Consider the following 15180-nt stretch of genomic DNA (forward strand, 5'->3'; position numbering starts at 1 on the left):
ATTGTAGCCTCGTATCTGGACCTAAGAAATACTTCCTACCTACGTATTAACTGTTGCTCCATTCTGTTGGCTATTTTAGTTAAATTAGTATTTTATCACTATTACAATTCCCAGGTCTGCCACTTCTTAGTGGAGTGAATTTGGAACTTAATTTCCTTCCTGAGCTCTGGTTTCTCAGCTTTAGAATCTGATTCATAACACCAACCTCTCAAGATTCTCTGAGAAATAAGTGAAAATGTGTAATCCATGGACCGGCATATTTTAGATGCTCAGTGCATGCTATTTCTCTTGTGCTCATTGCTGCTTTCTCTCTTCTGTGGAGAGATGTAAACCCCCCTTCTTTCTGCAGTATTCTTTGAAAATCTGCAGGAAGCATGTTTAGCGGTTTGGTTTCAGGCCTGGGTTCCAAAGTTGCCCCAGTTAGGAAGGGCAGCGTCCCAGGAGCAGATGTCAGGATGGGAGAACATTGCCGACCTCACCAAGGCTGTGCCTCTGGAGGGCAATGGTCACAGAACCCTATGGGGTTTGTTGTTGTTGTTTTTATATTTTTACTGATTTCAGAGAGGAAGGGAGGGGGAGGAGAAGAAAGAAGCAGCAATGATGAGAGAGAATCATTGATCAGCTGCCTCCTGCAAGCCCCCCACTGGGGATGGAACCCGCAACCTGGGCATGTGTCCTGACTGGGAATTGAACTGCAACTTCCTGGTTCATGGGGTGATTCTCAACCACTGAGCCACACCAGCTGGGCTTAGTTCTGTTTTATTATCATTTATACATCCTCCACCCTCTGTATTCCATAATGTAATCTGTGGGGAGCAGCATGGTTCATTCAGGACTTCATTTTAAAAAGTTCTCACATGGATATAAACTATGCTTAATAATTTGTATTAAGAATTGCTATCACTACACAATACCTTTTCCCTTGTATTAAGTCTTGTAAATACCAGTTTCATTAAATTATTATTATACTTTTTAAAAAGTTCCCACATGGGAGTCCAGCTTCCAAAAGATCGAGTCCCACGGCTCATGCTCTGAGTGACTGAGGAACTTGTGTTTCTATGACTTCTGCCTTCAGAGACCCCAGCCACACCTACACAGTCAGTGCACACAGAGGCCCCATGGTTTCCTGAGCATATGCACCTGTGAGGGGTTCTGGATACCACCTCCCTCAAACGCCCTGACTCTGCTAAACAAACAACTGAAAACCTACTTTCCAGGAGGGGTGCCAACATGCCTGGGACATTCCTTCTTTGATCAGAGAAAGACTGTCCCCAGGATCCTCTCAGTCCTGGGCACACAACCACACATTTCACCCTACTTTCCTGGGTAGTCAAATTTTCTTCCCTGTCAGTTGATGACAAAGCAGAGTAACATGGGACAAATTGGGGGGTTCTCTAGCAGAGAGGCAGGGGGACACCCACCGAGGCCCTGGGCTCCCTGCTCTGAACACAGACACTCAAACAGCTCCTCTCCTCAGAGAGCACAGGAGGCCAGTCCTTCCTAGGTTGGATTCTGTAGAAAGCGCTAGATGGTATGCAGACCTTCAACTTCTTATGACGCAAACCTCTTTTCCTTTGAGTCTTACATGAGCGGGTAGAGCGGCGCCCAACGTAACTCTGAGAGAATTTCGATCTCTCTCTAGCTTCAGACTCATAAAAATGCCTTTAGTCTCTTAGAGAAAGAATAGCAGAAATCACTCTGCCAAATACGTAAAAGAAATTCCAGAATTATTTACACATAAGCAAAGCAAACCAGGTGGAAGACACTGATGATAAGTTCCTGCTGTAGCTGATGTTTCTGTGGACTTTAGACTTTAAAAGAGTAGAGTGAGAGAGCGAAGCCAGTATGAGCTCAATTGCTCTGAGTGCTCAGTGCACGCCAGGTGCTGCGCTCACCGCTTCCTCACCTGATCCCACTTCCTCCAGCAGAGCCCTGGGAGACCGGTGCTCCTAGTATCATTAGTGGCCTTTCAGAGGTGAAAACACGAGTTTCAAAGGCATTAAAGTAGGGGTGTCGAACTCAATCAGAGAAGGGGCCAAAATCTAAAATCCAGCCTAAATCGCGGGCCGAATGGTTTACTGAACAGTCATAAACTGACAATGTCATAAACTGACAGCGGTGTGCAGTGATGACAGCGCAGTGTGGGCCACATTGCAAGGCCTGGCGGGCTGGATTTGGCCCGCGGGCCTTGTGTTTGACACATGTGCATTAAAGGATCTGGTCTAAGGTGGCACACCAGCAGGGGTCAAGGCCAGAAGTGTATGTACCTTGGCCATCAGGGCAGTAGCCATGGATTTGGCCAGCATGCCACATGCCTTCCCAGCATATCCACCCTCACCGACTGGCCCACAGGTTTTTACACGATTTCCTACAAGGCCATCAGAGATGCTGTTTCAACTCTGGCTGGTGCATGCACATAGTCACACACATACACTCACACCACGCACACACACACACACACACATCTGCTGGTAAAAATGCAGGGATTCAAGTGGAATCACTGTAAAACATGCACATTTTCTCTTTCCTTGGAGCTTTCCATGCATGCGTCTCAGTGACTGTCAGACAGAGTCGAGTGCAGGGTCTACACATTGAGGGGTACTAGGAGGGGGTGGGGCGAGAGGTAATGAAAGGTGCTGGAGTGTCGGAAGGAAAGCCAAGTGGAAGGCAGAAGGTTGTGTGGGTCACAACCCCTCCCTCTCAAGTCTCTGGGAAAGTTAAAACCTTTACGATTGGAGGCCTGAGGAACAGCAAGGGACCAAAATCCAGCTTGGGGACAACCTGAGGCCTCACCCCCAGGAGAAGGCTGGGGAGTGGAAGAAACTGAGAGCAGGGCTCTGGGCTTGGGGGCTGAGCTGGGAGGGCAGACTGAGGAACTCAGACTGGAAGCCAAGTTCACCTAAATCCGTGGGGACGATGGCTCCATGTGGTCTTGGTCACACACATTCTTCAAGTCCCTGGCTTCGGGCCACATGCCTTCAAAATCCCAGACTCTGCCAGCCCGAGACTCTGAGAGTAAGCGGCGCCATACTGGGCAGCTTACCCGTCTAGATATCTCTGCCCCAAAGGTGCTCTCTTTTCCCGCCCCTCTGCCTCAGTTACCCTCCCTGTCCTGTCCATGCCCCACCAACCAAAGAATGCCAATCAGCTTATCAGCTATTTGGGACTCACCAGCTCCCAGGAGCAGAGCGAAGCGGACGGATGAAGCTGGAACTTTCAACTTTCTTCGATGTCCTCCCCTAATTCGAAGCAATCACTAAGACAATGCCAAGCACATGTGGTTGGGGGTTGGGCGGTATTCTTGGAGACGAGACTCTCACCTGCAGGCACTCCCCTCGTTTCTGGAGGCCTCTGGGAGCTGCAAGGCACTTTATCCCCCTTTGAGGAAGGTTCGTTCTTAGTGGGGCAGTGCAGACCGCTCTGTGTCCCAGGCCTGTTCTGGAAGGTTCCAGAAAAGTTTTCTCAGACATCCACAAGTCACTGCTGGGCCTGGTGGACGGTCACCCCCTCTTTACCCAAACAGGAGGCGATGTGTAGGTCACTTCTGAAAACTCCGTCTTCACAAGGACCGCATCAGGCTGCGAATCTGGACTTTCCTCCCCCCTCCCCCGGCTCCCTTTTGTTTCCTGCTAATTGGCAGAAAATTAATGAACGTGGTACTGACTGAGCAGCTGCTCTTTATGGGAAAAGACGGAATTGGAGTTTTTCTTGCCCTCCTTTTTTTTTTTTTTTTTTTTTTTTAACACATCAAGAAGGTGGTAGCATGTGGCAGGTCAAAAATGAAGAGCCGGCAACAGTACAGATTGTAAAGAACACAAAGGAGTTGGCGTGTGTGTGTGTGTTTTCTCTTTTGTTTGAACTTTCTTGCATCTTTTCTTTTTCTTACCCCCCCTCCCCCTTTTTTTTTAAGCTCATATTCGGCCGCAGCTCATAATTAGCAGCTAGGCCTCTGGGACCTAATTAACCAATTCAATTAACAAAAAAAGCACACAAGTCACCCTGACATTTGTCAGCCATTAGGAGGGATGTCAGACTGGCAGTTTCAGCCGAAACATTCCCGGGGATTCGCTCATTTGTGACTCATTTCTCTCCACGACCTGCCCTGGGGAAATGGCCCCTGCGCCACGCTGCCCAGAGCTGCGGACCAGGAGCTTGACCTTCAGAGGCCACTACAGGGCTCCCTCCTCCCTCTCTGAAGGGCTCAAGGGGCCCCATCTCCATGTCAGCTAAGACATCTTCTACGCCTCTGCCTACACTTCTCCCCAGTCCCCACAAGTCCCTTCGGACAAGTCCGATACTCTTCGGCTATTTCTCCAGGGGATGAGAACTCAGCACAGGCTTCTTTATTAGGGGCGAAGCTGTCAAACCATTATGATGTTTGGTCTGTGGGTCCCCACATTTACTCCCTGTGCTCTGCCGGGCGACTGCAGCCAGCTCCAGCTCCAGCTCTGGCTCCAGCCCCAGCCCCAGCTCTAGCTCCAGCTCCAGCTCCAGTCGAGCAGGCTCTCGCTTCATGCAGGCACTGCTGTTGTTCTTGGGTTGATCACCTGATGCAGATGGGCACTGGTAGGGTAGCATGGCTGTCTTTGCCTCTGATCTTCCTTCATTTAACTCCAGGTCCCCGGAAACCTTGATTTCATACTAAGAAAGGAAGCCCGTGAGCATAAATAGCTCAGGTAGGTGGGTTGACAGGTAAAGCGGAAGGTGGCCAGACCCTGAAATAGGAGACCGAGTGGCCCGTCTTTCAGTGTCCCCCTTCCCTTTACCTTAGGAAATTTCCGAAGGCTGGTTTTGCCAGCCCCAAGAAGTAATAATCACCACGCATCCTTTAGACCAGTGGTTGGCAAACTGCAACTCTCGAGTCACATGTGGCTCTTTGGCCCCTTGAGTGTGGCTCTTCCACAAAATACCACGGCCTCGGCGAGTCTATTTTGAAGAAGTGGCGTAAGAAGAAGTTTAAGTTTAAAAAAATGTGGCTCTCCAAAGAAATTTCAATTGTTGTACTGTTGATATTTGGCTCCGTTGACTATAAACTTTAGAGGTTGTGATCAGATGTAAGGGGAAGCTGAATTAAAAGTGCCGTAAAAGCATGAAGACTTATCGTTCTCACCTGACAGGAGGCCCTGGAGGCAGTAGTCACATACAGCCACTCCACAATTTCATTAGTCCCTCCACCTGACCTCCTTCTGTCCCACACCTCCTGTGGGAGCAACCACGTGGACTTGGTCCTCATGGTTTCTCCCATACCACCAGGCCTTGCAGCTGCATTCCAGGGAGGAAGAAGAGGGCAGGGGCAAAGGCCAAACCTTTGTGAAATCTTTCTTCTTTTTTTTTTTGAACTGAGAAAATGATAGCTTTTTAGGAAGACTCACCCAGCAGATGTCCACTTTTGATTGACTAGAACTACCTCGTAAAGCCACCCAACCACAAGGAGCTCTGGGAGACGGGGATTTTCTTGGTTGAATATATCGCCGCCCTGAGCAAAATCAGGATTGTGTTCCTGAGGAAGAAGGGGAGGGGAGGTGCTGGTGAACCAGCAGTGACTGCCCTACTCATTTTCGGAGTCCCCACGCTGGGGACATATTTTCTTTGCAGGAGCCTTGCGGGGAGGTAATGACACCCTGTTTAACTGATGAGCCAGGGATGCTCAGAGGGGCTAAGTACTTTGCCTGAGGTCACACTGTTGGTAAGTGACAGTGCAGTGGGTAGGATTCAGATGGACTGGACCTGAAGCCTGTGGGGTTCCCCCCACCCCCACCCCAGCACCATTGTGTACCAGCTAGGGGTTCTGGGAGACCCAATCCACAGCCACATAGCAGGACTCTCTGATGATCACAGTACAGCATAGGGAATCTGCACTAATAAAAGAGAAAGATGAAAATTGACCATACCTTCACAACACCCACCAGCCAATCAGGAGTGAGTATGTAAATTAACCCAATTAAAAATGGCAGGTAATTTGCATACACAGGCCCTGAGTGGCTGGGGGTGGGATGCTCCAGGCCTTTAAGCAGCGAGGGAAGGCAGGAAGGCGGCTCAGGGCTGGAGTAAAAGGGGAAAGGCGGCAGCCAGGGGAAGGAAGGCCCATTCTTGCACAAATCTTTGTCCATTGGGCCTATATAATAAGGGGCTAATATGCAAATTGACCGAACAGCAGAACAACCAGTCACTATGACATGCACTGACCACCAGGGGACAGATGCTCAATATAGGAGCTGCCCCCTGGTGATCAGTGCACTCCTGCAGGAGGAGCACCACTCAGCCAGAAGCCAGGCTCACAGCTGGCAAGTATAGTGGTGATGGCATGTGTCCCTTTTGCCTCACTAGCAGCACTAAGGATGTCCAACTGATGGCTTAGACCTGCTCCCAGGCCTAAGCCATCATTTGGACATCCTCTGAGGGCTCCTGCACTACAAGAGGGAAAAGGCCAAGCTGAGACTGCCCCCGAAGTGTACGGGCCTCTAGTAACATAATAACTGTGTACTGTGCCAGGAGGGTCCTTGAATGACGGGGGAGGGAATCACTTTGTAAACGATATCATTGTCTAACCACTATGCTGTACGCCTGAAACAAATATAATATTGAATGTCAACCGTAAGAGAAAAAACAAAATAAAGAAAAAGAGAAAAAAAAAAAGAAAAAAGAAAAGAAAAAGAGACTCCCCCCAGTTGGACGTTGGAGATGGGGACTCCCAAGAAGCCCTTGGCCCTCCAGCTGGCCTCCGCTGTTTGCCTGGTTCCAAGCCCCATGCTAAGCACCACACACATGGGTTTCATTTCCCTCAGAGCTTGCCCAAGTAAGCCCCCCAAGCCACCTTGCTTGTCACCCTCTGCCCCTTCCCTCCAGCCCCCTAACCCCCCAGTTCATGCCCAAAGCAGACACATTCCAACAGGAGACACCGCAGGCTGTGCAATTAGGCTGGAGGCAAAAACAGGCCTCCCTACCCTTCCGAAAGAGGGCCATTAATTGCAAGCCCCTGTTGCTTCGTTACCTCCAAACAGTCCACACTGCTCGCTTGCTGGCCTGTAGCACAGCCTTTCCCCATGGAGGGGGGCGGCCGTTCCTGGCAGGTAATCTACAGGGCCCCACAGCCAATACCTCGGTCAGGGCTATTCACGCGTGAACAATATAGCAGCTCCTTATTGTTACGTCTATTGTTCCCTCACAAAGAACAGCGGGCAGGTTCAATCTATTTTAGCTGGGAAGGCTCTACAGAAACCCTTGCCACCGAGCATTTGATACTGATCACAGAGTCACATCAGGAAACAGCCGCTGAAAGGAGAAAGTCATTTTTATTGCTGAACTTGACAGGCGACAACCTCTCCTCTGCTCCCGCTCCCCAGGACTTCCCCTCTAAGAGGACGTGGGGAATTTTTTTTTGGTTTTGTTTTTTTATGCCACTCAATGAGACTGGGTTTCTAAAGGGGGTAGTGGTACGGATCGTCAGGGGAGGGAGGAAAAAACACAACAAAACATTACACAATGTCACATTCAGGCAACATATGTGAACTCTGGATTCGTTTAATTTCAAAACACGTGCTCCCTGGGGAGTCAAGCTTGTGAGTGTGAATTGAAGCAAAGGGTGTGGCGCTCCAGAGCTGGTGGTAGACGCTTGGAATGATGGTACCACTTGGAATGATGGGTCCCATGGAAGAACTCGGGGACTCGATTCCGCCCCGGATTTGCCTCTCTTTGGCCTCGGCGGTGGGAGTGCCACTAGCTCAACCCACCCTGCTCCTGCCAAGGGTGAGCCCCCTGGGGTGAGCCCATCTTCCAAGAGATGCAACTTGGGAGAAAAGAGAGTTAGGAGAAGACCAACAAGCTGTTACAGATGTTCTGAGAGGTCAACCCCTCCATTCCCACCTACTTGAGGTGGCAAGTTTCACCAGATTCTCCCAATGCCCGAGGCTGCTGGTAGTGCAATGCACACTGTACAAACCAGGTCATCCGGAAAGGCACTCTCCTGCTGGAGGCTAGCAGTCTCCTTTGCAGCTTTTTGGGAAGTGCTGTGTTTTTGTCCAATGTATTTCCTGCTAGCTCCTTGAGAACAAGAAGCCATGAAGGTGTCATCATGAAGAACTGATCTTCTCCACCAAAGGCACTGGATTTCCTCTTTGCCTCTGCATTCCTTTTCCTTGGACACTAATACTCAATGAATATTCTTTGAAAGAACAAATTCACTGGTTTGGCCACGGCTGTAGACTGAGTTCCTGCCTAGGACAGTTTCCTTGAACAACAGATGATAATAAATATTTGAGACAAACAGAACTTTGGGGTCAAAGGAGGTTTGTCTTGGAGAGCCATAGTGCACATTATCATACAGAAAGGCTCTGAGAAGTCCTATAAGGAAAAGCGCATTTAACTTTTTTCAAGCTCTGCACTTTTTAAAATTTTTGTGGCCATGAGACCCTTTATTTCGTGGTGCAAAGTCTTCCAACATCTCACAGAGCCAGCGTTCCTTAGAACAGAGTTCAGGAAGGCGACCCAGGAGCCTCCGTTAGTGCAGCAAAGAACGGAAGAGGATTCTGCATGAACAGAGCAGAGAGATGAGAAAGCATGGGATGAATAGGAGTGGAAGCTCCAGGCACATTGGTGCTGCCAGCATGGAGTGGTAAGAACAGAAAGGTCTGAGAGTAAGTAAGGGCCAAGTCTTGTAGAAGGTCTTGTCTACCATCCGACGGGGCTTGACTTAACTGTGTAGACACTTGGGAGCCCTGACTCTCTGCACAGTAGAGCCATGTGGTCAGATCTGAGGTCCAGGCTGATTGTTCTGGTGGTTGGGTGGAGAGCGGATTGGAAGGGGGTAAATAGGATGACTGATTAGGAGGCTGTCTTGGTGTTTGGCAGGAGATGGTGTCTAATAAATAAACAGGACATGGTTGGGCTCTAAGAGAAGATAAGCTGCCATCCATATGTTTCCAACCTCAGCCAAAGCCATGAGAAAATACTCCCCAACTGGTCTGATCGCAACTCATCAGAGAGCTCGTGTCATCAAAAACAAGGGAGACCCACTAAGGAATAGCAACAGGGCCGGGGACCTCGAGGCAGAGGCAGCGGGGACAGAGACGCTGAGATTGATTCCTCTTTCTTTCCCAGGACTTTGCAGGTTCTGATGCAGATTCAGTGCTCAGCGAACATTCTCTGAGTGGATGAGCAAATTGACTTGTTTGTTCTAGGCTGTGTACCACTGTGGACAAGTTTACCTCCTTCCAAAGAGAGACTCTGACAGCAAGAACAGCCCAAACAGATGCCCTTGGTTGTTGAATTTTCCCTGCAAGGTCTCATTCAATTCCAGCCTAAGATGATCTGTTCATTTGTGGAAAACTGGTGTGAGTGCAGGGGCCTGGGACTCTAGGCATGGCACACTGGGGACAGATGGCTCCGTTGCTAAGGAGGAGAGAGGAAGTTCCAAGTTCGACCCAGGCTTTCAGCCCCTCCACCCACAGCCCCTATTGTCCCAAAGCATTTGTCCTTAACGGTCAATGCTGAGCGTATTTCAGGGGAAATTTAATCCATCTGGTTTCGATTCATTTACACTTAACTCATTAGAACACTTACTTTTTCCTGGGAGAGTTTATTGCTATTTGGGAAGCATTTTCAGATGTGATTAAAGCCTTTTAAAATGCTCAGTCAAGAGGCTGGGAGTTGGTTGTGGGTTAGACATGTGCGGAAGCTGAGGGACCAGCCTGGACTTTCTTCGCTCTGGTTCAGAGAGGGCCAACTTTGGTCACTTTTCTTCCTCGATATTGGGAATGTCCTAGGTTAGAGAAAGACGGAAAACTTGGAAAAGGAGACCCAAGCAAAAGCTCTCCATATTCAGGCCATGCAGCCTCATCACCTTGCTTATGACAAATGCCTCTCTGGGACAGTAGATGGTGACAATGGAAGAACCTTTGGTGAACAATCATCTGCTCCTCTCAATTTGCATAGGAGAAAGCAAAATCCAGAGATGCAAGTGACTAGCCTAAGGTCACATGTCAGGTTAATGATAGTAAAGTCTGAAATCGGGGCTCTGAAATCCCACTCCTGCATACTCCCCACCCCCGACTGCAGACATGGCCCTCCCTGAGACGCCATCAGCTGGTTAGCACCCTCCTTTTTCTGTGTTCTTAATATCCACTGAAATTTACTGTGTACCAGACTCCACGAGAAGTGCTTAGTGTAAAATATTATGAGCTGTGTGACATTGGACAAGTTAGTCAACTTCTCCGAGCCTCAAGAGATAGTAAACAGGGATCAGGAGTGGAAGCTCTGAGCCACACTGCCCAAGTTCAAATCTCAGCTCTGCCACTTACAAGTTGACTGACCTTGAACAGGTAACTTCCTCTTTCTGCCCCTCAGTTTCTACCTCATAGGACTGTAAGAAGGCCTGGTATTCTTATTATTTCAGATACTCTTCTATAACAATCCAATGATGCAGCTATTCTTATTATCGCCATATTGCAGATGAGAAAACTGAGGCTCATGACAGTTATGATAGTTGTCTAAGGTCATTGGCAGAGCTAGAATTCAAATTCAGATCATTCTGGTTCCAGAGAAGGAGATACCTGGGATTTTTAAAAAATGGTATTGTGAGTATATTATTTAGTTTTGTTTATTTTCCCCATGATATAATATAGGCATAGCACAATTTCTCTTATGTTGCTCTAGCCGGTTTGGCTCAGTGGGTAGAGCATCAGCCTGTGGACCAAAGGGTCCCGGGTTTGATTCCGATCATGGGCACATGCTCTGCCCAGTAAGGGGCATGCAGGAAGCAGCCAATCAATGATTTTTTCATCATTGATGTTTCTCTCTCCCTCTTCCCCTTCCTCTCTGAAATCAATAAAAATATTATTTTAAAAACATTTCTCTTATGTCTTTAATAATTTATAACACAAAATAATTATGACCCATATTAAGTGTTAAAAACATTTCAAATTAAATTTCCATTGTGTGCTCGGCACCCAACTTCCGGATATATTGTATTTTGGGATCATCTCCACATTGGACAAGATGCTTTCAGGTCTCAGAGATAGTAACTCAACTTGAACTTACAAAAGCACCAACTGCAGAAGTCCACAGTTGAATCCAGCCACAGAGAAGATGTCACCAACAATCTTGGACTCACCATCTCTTCCCTCTGCTTTCCTTAGGGCTGGCCTCAGTCCCAGGCTGCTCTGCCCACGAAGGGTGAGGTCACCACCAGCGGGTCCAGGTCAATGGACTCCCAGCTTAGCAGCTCCGGAGGAAGAGAGTGTGTTGTCTCTAAATTCCAGCAAAACCTCAGGATCAACTCTTTGTTGGTCAAGCTCCATGATCAGCAAACTGCGGCTCGCGAGCCACATACAGTTCTTTGGCCTGTTGAGTGTGTTAGAAGAAGTTTAAGTGTAAAAAAATTGACTCTCCAAAGAAATTTCAATCGTTATACTGTTGATATTTGGCTCTGTTGACTAGTGAGTTTGCCGACCACTGTTCTAGCTGAGGATACATAAGCACCTCTGACACAACCACCCCTCCAGGATATAAAGTGCAGGGATTGGTTGGCCCCTGTCATGTGCCCATGCTCAGAGCTGTGAATGGAGTCAGTCTCATTTCAACCAGAAGGCTGGGGCTGGGGGAGGGGAGCTGCATATGGCAATAAAGGCAGCAGGCAGCATTTATTTGGCATTGACAATATGCCAGGCACCGTCACATGAGTTAATTCTTTAATCTTCAGAACCATCCCATGCAAAACCTCAGGGACCACACACAGTCCCCTTACCTCACTATTCCAAGGTCAGCAGCTAGTAAATAAATGGTGGAGATTCCCAGAATCCCTGCCATAACACACGTTTCCTACAGAGCACTTTTTATACTTGTGATTAAGTAATTCTCCACCCGACGGGATGTGAGTTCTATTATGGTAGAACAGTCATTGCTCATAGTAGGTGTTCAATAAATACTGCAAGTGCTGAATGAATGAAAAAGAGGGTATGTAGGACAGATTCCAGAAAGAGTTTTAACAAAAACTGTCTACTGTTTCATGCCAAATGATGGTTTGAATGCAGGATGGTGAAGGAAGTGAGTAAAAACCTGAATGCTTTGCAGAACGAAGTCCCCAGAACACGCAAACTGAGGTCTGTAAGGATGGACTTTCTAAATCACTACCAAGTCCCTTGGCCGCCACACAACATCTGGCTAAATAAGCATTTGTTTCTAAGACAAACTAAGACAATCCCGCCCAACATCCATGGTGGCTGCTGGCCAACAGGCTCTTGGGTTCAATGCTGATTGTGTTGAAACAGCTGACTGTGCACCATGGAGATCCAGGCCTGCTGCTCTGGGCCTCTTCTCTCCCGACCCTGGCTGAGGGCGAGAGCATCCCAGTGGGGACTTTTAATCCTCCCCAACACAAGGGAGGATGTGCTTCTGACTGGATGCCAAGGCATTCCGCGCCCTGGGAGGCTCCCCTGGGCCCATCGGGAACATTCAGAAATGCTGCCACCTTGTGGCGACTGCAGGCAAGAGCAAGGCACTCCCTGGTCAACTCCAACAAACCAGTCCCCCAAAAGCTCCCCCGAGTTCCCATTTTCCTTTTTCTCATCCCCCTACCCCTTCATATCCTTCCCCCTGCTCCAGAGTAGAGTCAAAGTCACGTCTGAAACTCATGTTGGAATTGGGAATTTTTCTTTCTGCAAAGAGCACAACCGAATGCACTTTTGAATTCTTGGGAATCTTTCTGGAAGTTTTTTTTTTTGTTTTTTTTTTTGTTTTTGTTTTTTTGAGAGAGCACTTCATTGAGAGTGAGTGAGGCCAGTCTCCAGCATATAAAGTGTCCTCCGGAGCCCAGCTCAGAGTGCCACTCACAGGCAAGCAAGCTCGATGCCATTCCCACTGGGAGAGGCAGCCCAAGCTGAGAGGACTTGTTAGTCAGCAACAAAAGCCTCCTGGGGACTCTGGTAGAAAAGCCACCTGCCACTACCCAGGTGACCACATTGGGAGGACAGGATGCTTGCAGGATCTCACCCATAATCTTGTGGCGTTCTGGGCTCCTCCTAGAAGGCCCTCACTTGAAATGAAGAAGCAAAGCCTCCACGAGGTGCTTGGAGGCGGATTTCTAGAAGGTGCTGCTCCACATGCCACGTAGACTGTGCGTGGTTTGCATAGCAAAGCACTGAGCTGCCGGAGCCACCAACCTGCCCTGGGTGGATTATCTGCTCCAGGGCCAGCCTTGGGCAAAACTGTCACCGGGAAAATAATGATCTTCGGCACCTCCCAGCTCTCCTGGAAGTTATCAGATCTGTAGCGGGCTAGCCCCGCAAGGAAGGGGCTGGGACACGGGAAGGGGGACGTTTACAAAATCTAGAAATCTCCCCCCAAAAGGAGGGGGCCCTGGTGGAGGCCTGCGGAGCACTGAGTTGTGAGGTTAGAATCACAGAGTGGGACTAAGAAGTAGCAGGATGCAAGTCATTATGCACTTGGACTCTCGGATTAGACGACTCAAGTTCAAGTCCCCGGTCTACCACTTGGTCTTTGGTAGCTTTGTGATGCTGGGGAAGCGACTTAACCTCTCTGTGCCTCAGTATCTTCAACTATAAAATCGAGGAAAGTAATAGACCTTAAAGGATATTTTAAGTATTAAATAATTTTTTTAACTTATTTAAACAGTGTTGGTGCATTATAGTTGTTACACAAATAGTGTCATGTGCATTTGGAAGCAGGATTAATTTATTCCGTACCCATTTGATTCAGCACCCCAGCCTGTGCTAGGTGTCAGATGTTTGAAGATGAAGCACCAATCCTGGCATGTACAAAACGCTGAGAGATGAGAGTTGAAGGCATGCTAAAGTGCCAGCCAAATAGAACTTTCCAGAATGCAGTCTGTGGGGTGAGGAAAGACTTTGCAGAGGGTGTAGCCTGGAGGGCACTGGGGCCTACAGGATGGCCGAGATGGACAACAGCACTGTTTGCCAAACATTTTTAGCTCTCCGCTGCTCAGGCGCATGGTAGGTTGTATGTCCTTATATTCTTATCCTATGTGGTTGGCAAGAGCCTCCTGATTGGTTCCTACCAATGCGTGTGAGCAGAAGTGACATGTGTGACTTTTAGACTAGAGTGCTAGACTCTCCAAAGCTCTCTCTCTTTCTGGCACAGACACCATTATTATTTGAAACAATGGCTGCTCCATCAGCCTAGGTTCCTCCATGATTACAACAAACAGAAGCTCCTGCCAACCCACAATGAAAGTGTAGAAAGAGTGACAAATACAGCTGCTTATTTTGAACTAGTAGCACTGCGCACGAATCTGTGTGCCAGTAGCTCGCTGCCACCCTCCTCTAGGCCCTCCCTCTTCCTCCCTTCACCCACCCCTCCCTCATAGCTTGCTGCCCTGCCCCCTCCTGTAGTTCTCAGCTACACACTTGTAGCTCGCTGCCCCATCCTCCTGCTGATCTGTGATTCGGTCCTTACGCTTCATGGCTAATGACCATTTGCACGTTACATCTTTATTATATAGGATCACTGCAACCTGGGGTTTGTTTGTTACTGCAGCACAACTTTACCTATCCTGACTGATACAATGGGCATGACTGGTTGAATTACTCTGCTTAGGGGAGGGGGGGGGGGTGTTGAGATGTGACTTTGAAGGAGTCACTTTTCTCTGGGCTTCATCTTTCTCTTACCATGACCACTTTGTCCTAGGAGGCTGGCCTGGTAAGAGTCCACACTCACCTAAGGAGGTGGGCAGAGCGGGTTGGGTTTATCCTTGTTGCAAGTGGAGCAGGTTAACTCTTCTGTCATCTGGTTTCCCACCCCACCCCATCTCTGCCCCCCAACATCTCCCACGCCTGGCACTGGTTTTCACCTCTGGCTGTACATCAGAATGTCTGATGGCTTTTTCTTTTACTCTTTAAAGAATTAAATACGTGTCTACATAGTTCACAACGAATTCTGGGCCACGTCGCTGTTTTAGTTCAGATCCACCCAGGTCCCCGATCTACAATGACAGCCCTGCACAGAGAGTGCAGCTGACTGCCACCAGGAGCAGACAATGGCCTTGAGACGGGATACGAAACCAAGGCGCCTTCAGAAAATAAAAGGAAGACACCATTGTACATAGAAGATCCTCAGTTATGAAAGGAGCCCTCGAGTTCACCAGTTCAACGCTTTCAGATGAAACACGAGAAACACGAGGCCCAGGAAGATCAGAGGACATGCCCCAGA

At 48.6% G+C, this 15180-nt stretch overlaps 1 long non-coding RNA gene across 10 annotated transcripts in view; it reads right to left on the reverse strand.

Moving 5' to 3' along the window:
- Positions 1-15180, reverse strand: part of LOC311632302 — a 105417-nt gene that overhangs the window by 39336 nt on the left and 50901 nt on the right. The window lies entirely within an intron of this gene.

This window comes from Pipistrellus hanaki (genome assembly GCF_964339955.1).
Source record: "Pipistrellus hanaki genome assembly, chromosome: 14".
NCBI lineage: Eukaryota > Metazoa > Chordata > Mammalia > Chiroptera > Vespertilionidae > Pipistrellus > Pipistrellus hanaki.